The 15,867-nt window shown below is 46.0% G+C and overlaps 1 protein-coding gene across 1 annotated transcript in view; it reads right to left on the bottom strand.

The window, feature by feature from the left end:
* Window positions 1–200: 200 nt before the first annotated feature.
* LOC115082261 (O-acyltransferase like protein-like) overlaps window positions 201–15,867 on the bottom strand; it is an 80,730-nt gene continuing 65,063 nt past the window's right edge. Inside the window, exon 8 of the mRNA XM_029586511.1 lies at window positions 201–395. The gene's annotated coding sequence lies outside the window, so the exon portion shown is untranslated. The remainder of the gene's footprint in view (window positions 396–15,867) is intronic.

The following is a 15,867-nucleotide window of genomic DNA, read 5'->3' on the forward strand; positions in this document are numbered from 1 at the left end:
TCATTGGGGCAATATATGACTCTAACAAGCTCATGAAGAAAACATAACCCTGCAAATGTATTTCTACAAATTATGTTTTCTGTACTTAATTGTCAGCACTTAAAGAGAAAATGTGAAAAAAAGGGAAAAAATGCAATAGATGTTCTAATATATTTATTTAATTATTAATAATGAAGTTGAAATTTTTTTAAAATTGTACAAGTTGAGAAACATACTCAATAAGAAGTTGCAATAGGAATGCACAGTGGAAATTCTTGGAAAAGCACAGAATGGATTTTTCTATTAGAGCAGAACCTTTTTTTCAGTGTCTTCAATTGTATTTTCATCATTTATTTTCCTTAATTTATTCACCAGATTTCTAATGGTCATGGATGCTGTATATTTGTAGTCATCTCCTTAAAAAACAAAGGAAAAAACACATCCATTATTCAATGCATTTTTAAAATGTAAACAATGTTGACTGTTACATACATACAGAATTGTACTAATTACATTGGTTGTGGAGAATAGTGGTTTCTTTTTAAGTTGTGATATGTTGTTTAGTTGAGCCAGAAAAAGAATTACCTAAAGATGTACATGGGATTTTCACAACAAAAAAGGGATGTGCAGCATGCAAATTTTTCTGAACAATAATATAGCAGCCAAAAAAATTATTTATTTTACATTTGCACACTAGAAATGTGCAAGAAATTTAATATATCATTTACAACTTTGTAACATCTTTAGGTAATTGACTTAAGAAAGTCAATTTTCGTATTTATCTGTCAAAATCTCATGTATGGAGGAGAGACGGAGTTAAAAGCACACACATATAGGAAAATCACAACAAAAAAGGCATGTGCGGCATGTGCGGAATGCGGCATGCAAATTTTTCTGAACAATTTTCTGATATATTAAATTGTTCAGAAAAATTTGCATGCTGCACATCCCTTTTTTGTTGTGATTTTGCTATATGTGTGTGCTGTTAACTCTGCCTCTTCTCTGTACATGAGATTTTGACAGATAAATAAGAAAGTTGACTTTCTTAAGTCAATAAAAACACAATATTTTGCATGTCCCTGTCCTGGCACCCACCCACATTTATTTATTTAAAAGATTTGCATGCAAAGAAGGTCATAAATAGGAAATTTGATGTAAGTATTTTATCACAGCCAATCGAGAAGATGGTCAGCCATGATAAAATAACATCTATTTCTTAATGTCCAGATAGAAGAATCGAGAACCATGGGCTATGCATCTCTACCAGCAGATGGAGACAGAACAAAGCTGACATCACAGTATATATACCCCTGCAGTGACATCAGCCTGCCACTATTCTCCGTCTCCAGCAGATGGAGAACAAGCATCTGCTTGTTCTCGGATTGCTTCAAGTTTTAGAAGGAGAAAAATAGAAGGAAATTTAATTCGCCCAGCTCTCCTGCTGTGATAACAAATGGTCCCTCCCCCAGTTGAGAATTTCTGAGGTGATTTCCAAGGTCCCACAGACGAGTGCCTTGGTTCAGTAGCTGATGTTGCTGCCGGCTTGGACTTAGCTGTTAAAACAGCTAAAAGGCAGTGGGTGCAGGAAGCCAAGTGTGGCCGTGACGGTATATGCCCTCTCCCCCCAAAGCAGAGACTGACTCTGTATTCTGCTGGGATGGGCTGAGTACAGGTAAAGCTTAAAAAAAAAGAAAGAGAACAGAGAAGGAGGGGTTTTCTGTAGGGCTTCCTCCTTCCTCTGGTCTCCGTGCTCAGCGCACCGATCCAACATTTGTTCCCACCTCCGAGGGAGTTTAATGGACGTGGGCAGCCTGGTGGGTTGAGCAGCTCTTTTGGGCTAGGCCCTGCTCTTAGGCTTTTCTCTGGGTGCCACGTGTTAGGCTGCGGCAACGTTTTTGTGTATTTTCCAAACGTTAGGCTATACTTTTTAGGACTGTTGGTTCATACGAGTGCATCTGGCTGTGCATCCAGTGGTGCACCCAGTTTTTGGATGCTTAGTTGGATGCCTGCTTGGGTGCATTTAATTTGGGCACACACTTTCCTATACACACAATCTGGGCAGACATTGAGGGCACTCAGTTTTTGGGCATTCATTGAGGTAAGGGATTGTGCGCTTAAATTTTGGACACCTAAATTTTGGCGCATATTTTTTACAGCACGGATTCAGCTGGACACACACCTTTTAGTCACCTGTTAAGCATACTGACAGACTGATGGCACCTATAGCTAAGAAGCCTAAGCGCCTTACCCTCTGTCCTGCTTGTCATATTTGGACATCTCAGCCTGGTGTTCCCTCTAACTTGTGCCAGCTCTGCTTGGAAGCTCAGGGAGAATTGCCTTTGTCTAATTTTACTAGCCTGATGAGGGGCCTGGATAAAGTTGTGTCAGAAGGAGCGCTTGACCTTGACTCCCTTAACTGGTTCGTCAATGGGGGAAGGTAGTTCAGTGGACTCTGTTCTCTCGTGCTCTAATGCCTCCACTCTCCTCTATCTCTTCCCTCCCCCTCCAGGCTCAAGCCTTTCCACTATCTCCACTCCCAGAATTTGACCCCTCTCTCATACAGCCGCTCTGTGAGGCAGTGAACCTATTTTCTCTCTTAAACCTGTGTAGGAACAGGCTGGGTGCCTGGTTCATCTTAATTCCCCTTGAGAGAGAGAGAGCTCTGTGGGCAGGGCCCAGCATGGGATGAATAAGAGCTAGGATCCAGGAGGGGATAATCAGACCAGGCCTGAGAGGAAAGCAGTTCCTGTATGCAATACTATCCAAACCCTGAGCTGAGACAAAGCAACACACTCAGGCCAATACACAATGGTGCGCTCGGCTAAGCGCACCGTTAGCCCCCGTTTGGACATGCGTTTTTAACGCGCTATTATTACCCCTTATATGGTAAGGGGTAATAGCGCATGGAAAACGTGCGGCCAACCCCCCCCCAAAAAAAACTAATAGCGCTCATCATATGCAAATGCATGTTGATGAGCCTATTAGGTATTCACCCACACTACAGAAAGCAAAATGTGTGGCCAAGCCGCACATTTTGCTCTCAGAAATTAACTCCTGCCAAAGGCAAAGGCAGGAGTTAATTTCAGACAGCACAGGGCAAGTGTACAGAAAAGCAGAAAAAGCTGCTTTTCTGTACACCCTTCAACTTAATACCATAGCGATATTAAATGGAGGCCCCAAAAATAAAAAATATAAAAATCTTCTTTTAGAAAATGGACGCTCAATTTTGCCGGTGTCCGTGTTCTGAACCCATGGCTGTCAGCGGGTTTGACAACCGACGCCGGTAAAATTAAGCGTCAGCTGTCAGACCCGCTGACAGCCGTCACTTCCGTCAATAGGGACGCGCTAGTGTCCCTAGCGCCTCTTTATTAGCACAGGCCCTAATTTATTTGAAATCATGTTTGAGTTTTGAGGCATAGAATAGAAAACACAAAGATAACGTATGGTACATAATTGGTTCTGTTACATACCATAACCATAACCGATCAAATGCACAAAAACATAAGAACAAGTCACCCTATACCCACCCACCCTCCCCTCTCCCCCCCCCCCCCCCCCCCCAGCACTGATAGATGGCAACCAAAACAGGAAATACTCCTACCAACAAAGTGCTCAGTCTCAAAGTCCAATAATGCAAAATCTTTGAAATAGTGAGAATAAACAAAGGTGTGGTCACTATGACAAGTCACAGGTCCAAGCGATTAGGAAACTGATTCTTAGAGTCCCGACGGAGAGACATAATGTATGGCATCCATATGATGCGTAATTTCCATCTGGCATTTGGAGACATCTGGGTCGTAGGGAGAATTTCCAAGGTAAGCATTTGCAAGACTGAGCTTGCCATGCCATCAGATAAGGATCTGTAGGGTTCTGCCAGGATGCCCTTGCAGGCCAACAGAAGGTGTTTCGTGATCCAAAGTGATTGTATGGCAGGGCCCTGATAGGTAGGAGGGAAGATGCCAAACAACGCCACGAGCGGAGAATACGGAATCACAATGGAGAGGACGGTTCTAAGATAGCGGAACACCTGTTTCCAAAACCACTGTATATTGGGGCACCTCCAGAGAGCATGGCTCAAGTGAGCTCCTGGTGCGTGGCACTTAATACAGTTTTCAGTAGCTGTGATCCCTGCCTTAAATGCCTGATGTTGCGAGATGTACATCCGATATAGGCTCTTGTAACGGGTTTCCCGTAATAAGGTATTGATAATCACCTGTGGAGTAAGTAAGACAGCCTTCTTGAACATAGCCGGTAGAATGACTTGGGAAAGGTCCATCTGCCACTTAAGACGTATCGTGTCTGTAGTCCAAGGTTTATGACGAGATTCCAAATATTTATAATAAAAAGAAATAGAGTGTTTCTTAGGATGATCGACGTTGAACCATTCCCGTAAGAAGGACCAATTAGGGTTGGTGACGTCCAAGTCTCTTTGGGTATGGAGGTAATGACGAACTTGATAAAATTGCAGGTAGTCAGTAGGAGGGATCCCAAATGTTTGGCAAAGAGTGGGAAAATCCATGATTGAGCCATCCGCTTCAAACAATTGGTCAATGCATTTCAGATTTTTCTGCTCCCACAACATGAAGCAAGACATACCCATGCCAGCTGGAAACGCTGCATTGCCCCACAAGGGTAAATAAGGTGATGACTCCGTTGACAAAGAGCATTTGCACAAGAGCCACCGTCATGTCCCTAGCAAAGGTCGCAATAGTAGTCCCGAGCTGATACCTGTGGGCAACATAGATCCCGCCGTGTGCAGGGCATATCTGGCGGATATCGGAGCCAAAAGCTGAGCCTCAAGGTGTGTATCAGAAAAGAATTCAGTGTCCAAAAGCCAGTCTCCAATATGGCGTAGATTGACTGTGTAACCATAGACTTTTAAATCCGGAAGGCCGAAGCCCCCTGCCTTGACGGGGCGCATCAAGTGTCTTATAGCAAATCTCGGTTTCTTACCACCCCATAGGAATTTAGTCACAGACTGTTGATAATGCAGCAAAGTAGATCTTTTCAATAGTAGTGGGAGAACATTCAAAACATACAACCAGCGGGGAAGCACAGTCATTTTTAACAAGTGGATACGACAAATAAGAGAGAGCGGCAGATGTCTCCAAGACAACAGTGAGGTGTCAGTTTTATCTTGCAAGACAGGTATATTAACCTCATATAACTCCTGAATATCATTAGGCAACCATATCCCTAAGTACTTTATTTTTCTGGAAGCCCATCTCAAAGGGAAGTCCCCAACCCAGTTTGCGCACACTGTGGCCCCTATCGGTAATGCCTCCGATTTATCTAAGTTAAGTTTTAAACCGGCATGCCGACCATATGTCTGGATAATCTGAAGAGCAATTGGCAAGGACTGAGCCAGATTCACCAGGTATAGCAGGAGGTCATCAGCAAAGGCCGCCGATTTAAACATGCAGGGACCTATGGGTATACCCTCTACCGCCTCTGTGGTTTCCAGTAGTCGCAGGAGGGGATCTAGAGTGAGCACAAAAAGCAACGGGGATAGAGGCAACCTTGCCTCTTTCCCCTATAGAGAGGGAAATCCAAAGAGAAGTCGCCATTAACCCAAATATTAGCCTGTGGAGCTTTATAGATAGTCGTGAGAAAGGAAAGAAAGGATCCTGAAAACCATAATGGCGAAGAGTCTCAAATAAAAAGGTCCAGTTGACCCTATTGAAGGCCTTTTCGGCATCAAAGCTTACAAGGAGGGTATTTAAATCATGAGAGGTGGAGTGAGCTAATGAGGCTAAAACCCTCTGAACATTTGTGACCGCTTGTCTGCCTCTGACAAAACCCACCTGCGGAGCAGAGATAAGTTTGTACAAAAAAGATGCCAGGCGGTCAGCCATAATCTTGGTCATCAATTTGAGGTCACAATTAATAAGTGAAATAGGCCTATAGGAACCCGGGAGCTCAGGGTCTCGGCCCGGCTTAGGCAGAACAACTATAGTGGCACGATTCGCTTGCCAGCCCGGGCAATTTTCCTGGGACAACGAATCAAAAACCCGTTGAATGGGGGCACTAAGCTGGTCACTAAGAATCTTAAACAATTCATTAGTGAGACCATCAGGTCCTGGAGATTTGCCTAATGCAGTGATCTTTATTGACCCTTCAACTTCAAGTTTACTTATGGGTGCATTGAGCATCTGTAAGTCTGCACTAGTAACTTGGGGAAGGTGGAGTGCAGCCACGTAGGCTTGAACGGCTGCCCGGTTGACCGGCTCCACTGTATAAAACGCCTGATAATACCGAGTGAAAATTTCATCAATGTCCCAGGCAGATGTTTTAAGGTGCCCCCTATCATTTTTTAAAGCCTTGATATAAGTCATTCCTTCCCAAGATTTTACAAGACCCGCCAGGAGTTTGCCAGCTTTATTTCCAAAATGAAAGAACTTATATTTATAATAAAGAAGACTTTTCTGAGTTTTTTGTTGAATATATTCGTGCAATATATTCCGAATAGAGTAGAAGGAGGCACGGTTCTCCCGAGTGGGTTGAGAATTAAGTTTCTGCTTGGCCTGCTTCAGTTGTTTTTCCAATTGAAGTATAGAGGCCGCTAATTTATAGACAAGTATAGACAAGGCCCGCAACACTCGCCCTACCACCGACGGCCCACCGACGGCCACGAGGCCAAAAAAACTTACAGCTATCCGACCGCGCCACCGCCGACGTCACTACAAGTGTGACCAGGAGGGGATTTAAATCCCCGCGCGCTCTCCAGACAACCTCCAGACCACGAGCTGGCGATCCCAAAGCCTGTCCGCCGCTTCATCCACCTGCGCCGTAGGAGCTGGGAGCCAGGGCCGCAAAATGATAAATCTAGCCTACTCTCTCTCACAAATACACATCCTCACACAGGCTCCCTTCCTCTTTCACATATACACACAAGCTCCCTCTCTCTCTTGCACAAACAAACCCCCTCATATGAGCTCCCCCTGTCCCTATCTCACACATACACATCCTCACACAGGCTCCCTTCTTTTTTATAGCACACTCACACACACACACACACATAGATCCTCACACAGGCTCCCTCTCTCTTGCACATACACACCCTTTCATACAAGTTCCCTTTCTCTCTCTCTCTCACACCCCCTCATACAGGCTCGCTCTCATATACACACCGACATACCCTCACACAGGTTCCATCTCTCGCAAACCTGCACCTAGGCTCCCTTTTTCCCACGTACCCCATTCACGTGGACTCTCACACACAAACACACACCCTCACAAAATCCCTCTCTTACACAAACCCTCACTCAGGCACACAGGCTCCAAATCACACACACACACACACACACACTCAGGCCATGTCAATATCATCAGCTGCAGGTGCGTCTCCTGGGCCTCTCTGTTCACTGATCCTTGGCCACAAGCGGAATGGGCTCCGCTCATGGCCCACAGGGCCTCCATCATCTTCAGCTGCGAGCAGGTTGGGCTATATTCGTGGCCCATTGGACCTCTCCAAATTCTGCACAAAAAATAAAATTCTACACAGGAGGGAAATGCTGTACTGTAGTTGCTCATTATTCCCCTAGGAGTAAACAGGAGCTGATGGAGTGTGAGGATGATTACCTGGGAGGCTGTGATAGAAGTAATGGCTGGGAAGAGGGGATGGGGTTGAGAATGAGGATGGAATAGAGATGGGAGGAAAGGGAGGGGATGACAGAAAATCAGTTGGTGGTTATAAGCGGGCTTGGGGGTGAGACAGGATCAGCTGGGGGATATGAAAAGGACTGGAGGAGCTGAGAGAAAAGGGATGTGCTGGTGAAGTGAGAGGTATGATGGTTGACAGAGGGGGTTTGCTGGAGGGGAGGAGATTTATTTATTTATTTATAACTTTTATATACCGACATTCAAATGAATATCACATCGGTTCACATACAACTGGGAAGTCAAAAAACTAGTAGAGAGAAATGAAGAATAAAAAGTTACAATTAATAGGGAATCATAAGGAAATTAACATAGAAACATAGAAGTGACGGCAGAAGAAGACCAACGGCCCATCCAGTCTGCCCAGCAAGCTACGCAGTTTATCCATTTCCCCCCCCCCCCCCTTTTTCTCCCTCCCACCCGTCTCTATTGGCTTCCAGCACCCTCCGGCCCTAATTCCCTTCCACCCCTCCACCAATGCAGAGAGCAGCGCCATCCTAGTGAACATCCAACTCAATCAGGGGTAGCAACCGCCGCAACCAGCAGGCCACCCCTGCCCCTTACCCACCCCTGTTTTGTTTGCTTGTTTGTTTGTTTTTGGGTTTTTTTGAGATGGCAGCCCTCCATCCTTCCGCTCCGTGAAGGTGGAACACCAACCACTGGCCACTGGCATCCCACTCCGTGAATGCCTCTGTGGCTACTGCCGCTCCATGCAGTGTTTTGTTGCATGAAAGTGGAACACCAACTACTGACCACTGGCATCCCGCTCCGTGAATGCCTCAGTGGCTACTGCCGCTCCGTGCAGTGTTTTGCTGCCTGAAGGTAGAACACCAACTACTGGCCACTGGCATCCCGCTCCGTGAATGCCTCAGTGGCTACTGCCGCTCCGTACAGTGTTTGCTGCCTCCTCTCTATTTATGCCCACTAGACTTGATGGATCCACAGTGTTTATCCCACGCCCCTTTGAAGTCCTTCACAGTTTTAGACTTCACCACTTCCTCCGGAAGGGCATTCCAGGCATCCACCACCCTTTCCGTGAAGAAATACTTCCTGACATTGGTTCTTAGTCTTCCTCCCCGGAGCCTCAGCTCGTGACCTCTGGTTCTGCTGATTTTTTTCCTACGGAAAAGGTTTGTCGTTGTCTTTGGATCATTAAAGTTTTTCAAGTATCTGAAAATCTGAATCATATCACCCCTGCTCCTCCTTTCCTCCAGGGTGTACATATTTAGATTCTTCAGTCTCTCCTCGTACGTCATCCGATGAAGATCCTCCACCTTCCTGGTCGCCCTTCTCTGTACCGCTTCCATCTTGTCTTTGTCTCTTTGTAGATACGGTCTCCAGAACTGAACACAGTACTCCAGGTGAGGCCTCACCAAGGACCTGTACAAGGGGATAATCACTTCCCTTTTCTTACTCGATATTCCTCTCTCTATGCAGCCCAGCATTCTTCTGGCTTTTGCTATCGCCTTGTCGCATTGTTTCGTAGACTTCATATCATTAGACACTATCACCCCAAGGTCCCTCTCCTGCTCCGTGCACATCAGCCTTCCCCCCCCCCCCCCCATAAAATACAGTTCATTCGGATTTCCACTCCCCATATGCATGACTTTGCACTTCTTGGCATTGAATCTCAGCTGCCATATCTTCGACCACTCTTCCAGTTTCCTTAAATCCCGTCTCATCCTCTCCACTCCTTCCGGCGTGTCCACTCTGTTGCAGATCTTAGTGTCATCCGCAAAAAAACAAACCTTACCTTCTATCCCGTCCGCAATGTCGTTCACAAAGATATTGAACAGGACCGGTCCCAACACCGATCCTTGTGGTACACCACTTAAAACCGCTCTCTCTTCAGAGAAAGTACCATTTACCATCACACATTGTCTTCTGTCTGTCAACCAATTTGCAATCCAGGTCACCACTTTGGCACTCACTCCTAAGCTTCTCGTTTTATTCACCAGTCTCCTGTGCGGAACCGTATCAAAAGCTTTGCTGAAATCCAAGTAGATGACATCGAGCACTCTTCCTTGATCCAATTCCTTGGTTACCCAGTCAAAAAAGTCAATCAGATTTGTCTGACAGGATCTTCCCCTGGTGAATCCATGTTGCCTCTGGTCCGTCAATTCTCCGGACTGTAGATATTTCACTATTCTCTCTTTCAGCAGTGACTCCATTACTTTTCCCACCACTGAAGTGAGGCTAACTGGTCTGTAGTTGTCAGCCTCCTCTCTGTTCCCACTCTTGTGAAGCGGGACCACCACCGCTTTTCTCCAATCTCTCGGTACCACTCCCGTTTCTAGGAATCTATTGAACAGGTCACACAGTGGACCCGCCAGAACATCTCTGGGTGAGAAAGTGGAACGGTCTAAGGGGCCAAGTCAAAGTGTTAGCAGGAAGAATACAGCAAAAAACTTAAAACTTTGTTGCTATAGCAACTATATTACATAATATATTTACAAAACTGTATGACAGTCAAAAGCATTAGCTGTTGCAGCAAATTGTAGTGACAATGAATAATATTTGGGGTTTACCAGAGAAGACTATAGGTAAGTTAGGTAGTGACAGGGTTAAATAGTTGTAGTTATGGAAACTGGGGTAATGGAACCTGGAGTAATGGAGACCGGAGTAATGGAGGCTGGGAGGTCGGAAGAGACAAGGAAGGGATTAAGAGTATGCTTGTTTGAATAAGATTAAGAGAAGAGGTCCTGTAGAGGTTGAGAGAGGGGATCAGCTGGAGTGCAGGGAGGGTGAAGAGTGATTGTTGGAGCAGGACTCCGCCCCTGCTAATTTGTTTTGATCATCCTCTGGGGCTATGTGAATTTTTAAGTGCTAAAAGCATCACACTGGCTACAAATTTGGGAAGAATAAGCATTATGGTTTCAAAATGTTTAGCTACTTATAAAGAATAAAAATATAAAGCCACACAAAAATAAATATCATACAGATAAAAACATTTTTATTTTAATCCCATCAATACATAACAAAGAAAGAAATGCAACTGTTGCGTGCCCCGGCCGCATGGGTGCCGTGACCAGGCTTGCTCACCTTGCGCTGCCCTCAACTAGCTCCGGTTTCGCCATTGCTGCCTGCTCCTGTCATCTCCATCACTTACCATGGCCCTCTCCGGCTTTCACCATGCTGCAGGCCTCGCAGAGTAGCTCCCGTCGGGGCTCTGTGTCTTCGGCCGCCTTGACCCCGCCCCTAGGCGCACGCGCAGCCGACATGCTCTGATTTAAAGGGCCAAGTGAGGGAACACCAATGGAGGCACTGATGGATGACATCACTTGAAAGCCATATATATAGTGAGGCCCTGTTCCCAGGACCTCGCCTTGGCAATCGGGTCGACACTGTGGTGTAGTAAGCTTGCATAATCCTGTTCCAAGTGTCTCCTTTTTCCAGGTCTCCTTGTTCCAGCGTCTCTGTGTATTCCTTTTATCCTTACTCAGGTAGTACCTCCTCGGACTAATCTCTGGTACTGATCTCTGCCTGCCTGACCATTCTCTTGTCTGTTGCCTGGAGCTAACCACTGCATGCCTAACCATATCTGCCTTATCTTCTTTCCAGCTTGTTGCAAGCTTCCAAATTCTCTTCCCTGTTGATTGAAACTTTGACTCATTCCTACCTACTGTTTATCTTTCGTTTACTTGAATAGTTACCCCAGTTTTTATTCTTGTTAATTGTAAACCGATCCGATATGGTTATTTACTATGAAGGTCGGTATATAAAACTGTTAAATAAATAAATAAATAAATCTGCTGCCTGGAACCGACCCTCGCTTGCCTTAACTACGCTCGGGCTGACCTTGGTATTGACCCCTGCTTTGGCTGACGATTTCTGGACTGATACTCTGGCTCTGACCCTTGCACTTCACTTGGACACTCTCTTCTGGCCTACCATAACTATCAGACCAACCTGCTTGGAATCCACCCACGACCTTCACCTGACTAGACCCGCAGGAGCTGCCTGCCTCGACCGGAGAACCTTCCTGAACTGTTACCTCCCTGAGGTCTACAGAGCTTCCAGTTCGGGTCTAGTCCATCCTCTCTGCATTAGCCGTGCACCCTTGCTTGTGGTGGGCACACCCTTCCGCTACCTCTCCGGGAGACCCTCTGAGGCCCACCTAAGTCCAGGCAGTCCAGGTACCCAAGGGCTCAACCTGCAGAAACCCCAGAGTGTTATTGCCAAAGCTCTAGCTAGCCTCTGTCTCCTCGTGTGCTCCGCCTCCTGGTGGCAGGCGCTCTCTGGGTCCAATCCTGCACCAGGCCAAGGGTCCACCTCCAGCGCAACAGCAAGAGCACCAAATAAATCCAAAATATAAAGATAACTATCAGCCACAAAATAAACACATACATTTTATGTAAGAAATCCAAAAACAAGATAAAAAATACATAAAAATGTACATAGAGGTCACGTGGGGTGATGTGCTGAGAAGGACGTGTTTCCCATCAGCTCCGGGCACCCCGCCGCTTACCCACAGAATTTAACTGCACTAATCACCTCGAACCACTTGAATTTTGCTAAGGAGAGCACCTGCTTATGTCGATTATACGATATATGCAAAAATCGCCGCAGCCGATGGCCTCCAGGAGTACTAAAAAAGACAAAGAGAAGGACAGAAGCAAACCAGGAGAGCCCAAGATGGCGGCGACGCCCAGCGAGTCGGAACCTAACCCGGCGATCCCACTTACCATGGAGCTTCTGCGGGAAACTATTGCAGGCACCCTTGACGAAAAACTTGCCAGCATACACTCTAAACTGGCAGAGGTGAGTGCTGCGATGTTAGAGCTGGGACCACGGATCGAGCAGGCGGAAGGCAGGCTCTCAACCATGGAGGACGAAATGGCGGCGGCCATGGCCATGATTCAGAAGCACGAGGCGGCACGTACGGAATTTAGAGACAAGTTGGACGACCTTGAAAATAGATCGAGGCGGGCGAACCTGCGGTTCTTGGGCCTCCCCGAAGCCGTCGATGACAAAGGCTTGGGGTCCTTTTTGGAAGAATGGCTCCCGGAAGCAGTGGGTCTGCCCGAACTCAAAGGCAATTTGCATATCGAAAGGGCCCACAGAATAGGGCCAAAATGGAATACAGACCAGCACCCAAGAATAGCAATCGCAAAGGTTCTCAATGCAACCCATCAGCAGAGAATCTGGCTAGCCTTCCGAGCTAAAAAAGAGTTGACATATAAAAATCACAAAGTCCGCCTCACCCAAGATTACTCAGCCAGGATAACACAGCTGAGGCATCAGTTCTCTCCGATATGTTCTAAACTGGTGGAAATGAACATAAAATTTGCACTCCAATTCCCGGCTCTATTAAAAGTGTGGGTAGATGGGAAGATACAATCCTTTGCAACACCAGATGAGGCTAAAAAATTCTTACAGCAAGGAGCGAACTGACTACAGGGCACATAAGCCCGCTACAAGTGGGACATGCTGGTAACTCAGCTCTGAGCGTGGTGGTTTCAGAAGTTAATTATTACTGTTCCCGGTTCGATTTGTGCAAGTACAGATTACTTTTGCTCTCTCCCCCTGGGAAGGACGCTGGCTCAGCCGGAGTGAGTTACAGCTTGGATGGTTCAGTTTCCAGCCAGCGGAGATCCTCTGGGGAAGTTGAAAGCTCCTTTTTACAATGAGGATGAGAATGCCCTACAGGCTGGACATTTTGGACCTCTCCACGAGGAGTACAATGTGCTACAGAGGAGGTCTGGCCAATGTGAGATTCCAACTACGGCATTCATGACCGGATGCAGGGACGGAGCGCAAAGGAGCGGCAGGGTGCCTGTACACTCTTATCTCGGGCTCCGACTCCTCGCCCGGAGCGAGGAGCATTGTTTGTTGACTTTGACTTTGAATTTTGGGGAAGGGGACAAAAGGGAGGGAGGAGATAGACAAATAGGCAGGGGAAAGGGGAAAAGGGGGTTAGAGTGGATGAGTGTGTTGTTGGGGCGTGAGATTGCGGGGCAGGGTTGTTGGGAGGGGGGGAATGGGGAAACGGGGACGTGGGGTGGGGGAAGGAGGAGATGACTAAGGGATGGAGGGAACAGGAGTCATAGAAATGGTTGGGAGGGGGAGGAGGGCATATGGAAAGTTTTTCTTTTATGGCTATGGTATGCTGTTGCTCTTTATCTCATGGTGGGGACAGTTTGCATTATTTATAATCAGGTTTCCTCGAGGCGTTGACCTCACCTATGGGTGGTGGCAGGGGACTTAGCAGAGGGGGGCTAAGCTGGGAGGCCCCTCTTGCTTCTTTGTGGGATATTTCATTATGGTTAATTAATCTCCTGTATAGTTAGTACTGTCTAAACTTATATCTTGGAATGTAAATGGTTTGGGAATACCAGTAAAAAGAAAAAAAGTACTATCCCATCTCCGACGTCTACATGCCGATATAGCTTGTATCCAGGAAACGCATCTTAATGACACCGAGAGTAAAAAACTCCGTAGGGAATGGGTGGGCACATGTATATACGCCCCAGCGGTCCACAGAAAGGCAGGAGTGGCAATCCTGATTCACAAGTCTCTTAATTTCACAGTCTCACATACTATCCTTGACCCGGGAGGCCGATTTATAATTTTACAGGGGATTTGGAATCAGAGGTCCGTTACAATATGCAACGTGTATGCCCCAAACGAGTATAATCACTCGTTCTTCGAGACCCTGAGTAATCAGCTTCATACACATACCCAGGGAACCCTATATGTTACAGGTGATTTCAACTGCATTCATGATCCTTCCCTGGATAGGAGTCCCGCCCAAACGCAAACCCTAGGAAAGAGGAAAGGGGTTGCCTATTTATGCCATCAATTACAACTTCTAGATGTGTGGCGCATGTTACACTCCAATGAACGAGACTTTACCCACATTTCGAGAGCCCACAGTTCGTTATCCCATATCGATTATATTCTCCTGTCTCAGAAACAATTCTTTCAGGTAGCTACCGCGGCCATCAAAACCCACGCCATCTCTGATCACTCACCGGTGTCTATCACTCTCTCTTTTCAGAAGTCCCTACACTCAACGCGCCTTTGGAGGTTTCCTGCTTATCTCAAAGACAACACCTGCTTTCAAACTTTTTTGAAAGCCAAATGGGCCGAATACGCAAAACAAAATCACCAACACGTGGGTCAACCCGAACTTTTCTGGGAGGCTGGGAAAGCAGTACGCAGGGGCAAAATGATCGCGTATGTTCACTTTCGCAATAAACAATTAAATCAGAATATACTCCACCTTGAAACGCAACTTCGTCAGGCAAAGTCAGCATTAACAGAACATAATACGGAGGGAAATAGGTCAGATTTCTATAGCGTCTTGGGCCGTTTGAATACCCTTTTAGATCTCAGGACTAAATATTATCTACAAAAGGGACAGCAAAATCTATTTAAATTTGGGAACAAACCCAGCCGCTTACTAGCTAGCCTAGCTAAAGTTAATAAACCCAACTCTGTTATTGCTGCTCTGAACACGCCTTCCGGGGGCATTGCCAACATTGTCTGAAATCTGCGAGGTATTTCGGCACTTTTATACTAATTTGTATACCTCTGAATCTTGAGAGGGCCGCAAGGAGGAGGAACTCTTTTTCAGGGTCTTAAACCTTCCGACACTGTCGGCTTCACAACTCGAATTTCTGAACCGTCCACTACAACTTTACGAAGTGTCCCAAGTAATCTCGTCAGCATCGACCGGAAAATCCCCAGGAACCGATAGGTTTTCATATGACTTTTACAAGATCCTCCTTCAATATATCAGAACACCATTGACACAATATTTCACTGATGGACTTACACGGCAAAGTTTTTCTTCCCTCTTTAAAGAGGCACACATTATAGTTCTTCCTAAGCCGGGTAAAGATCTGGCTAACCCTTCCTCATATAGGCCTTTATCACTACTGAACTGTGACCAAAAAATCTTGGCTAAGGTTCTAGCGGAACGCCTCAGTATATTTCTTCCCCATCTTATCTCTTCACACCAAACGGGATTTGTCCGAGACTGCAAACCTCAGGTTAATGTCATCAAACTACTTACCACTATGACCATCTGCCAAACCCAAGACATTATTATTATTATTATTTATTTTTTTTATATACCGACATTCAATCGAGATATCACATCGGTTTCCAGATAACCAAGGGAATAGGGCGTAGTCCGCCCTATTTTACAAAAAACAATTATAACATATTATAACAGTGGTACATGGAACAAAAGGTTATAGGATATAACAAAAGGTTATAGAA

This window comes from Rhinatrema bivittatum, chromosome 1, assembly GCF_901001135.1.
Source record: "Rhinatrema bivittatum chromosome 1, aRhiBiv1.1, whole genome shotgun sequence".
In the NCBI taxonomy this organism is placed as follows: Eukaryota; Metazoa; Chordata; class Amphibia; order Gymnophiona; family Rhinatrematidae; genus Rhinatrema; species Rhinatrema bivittatum.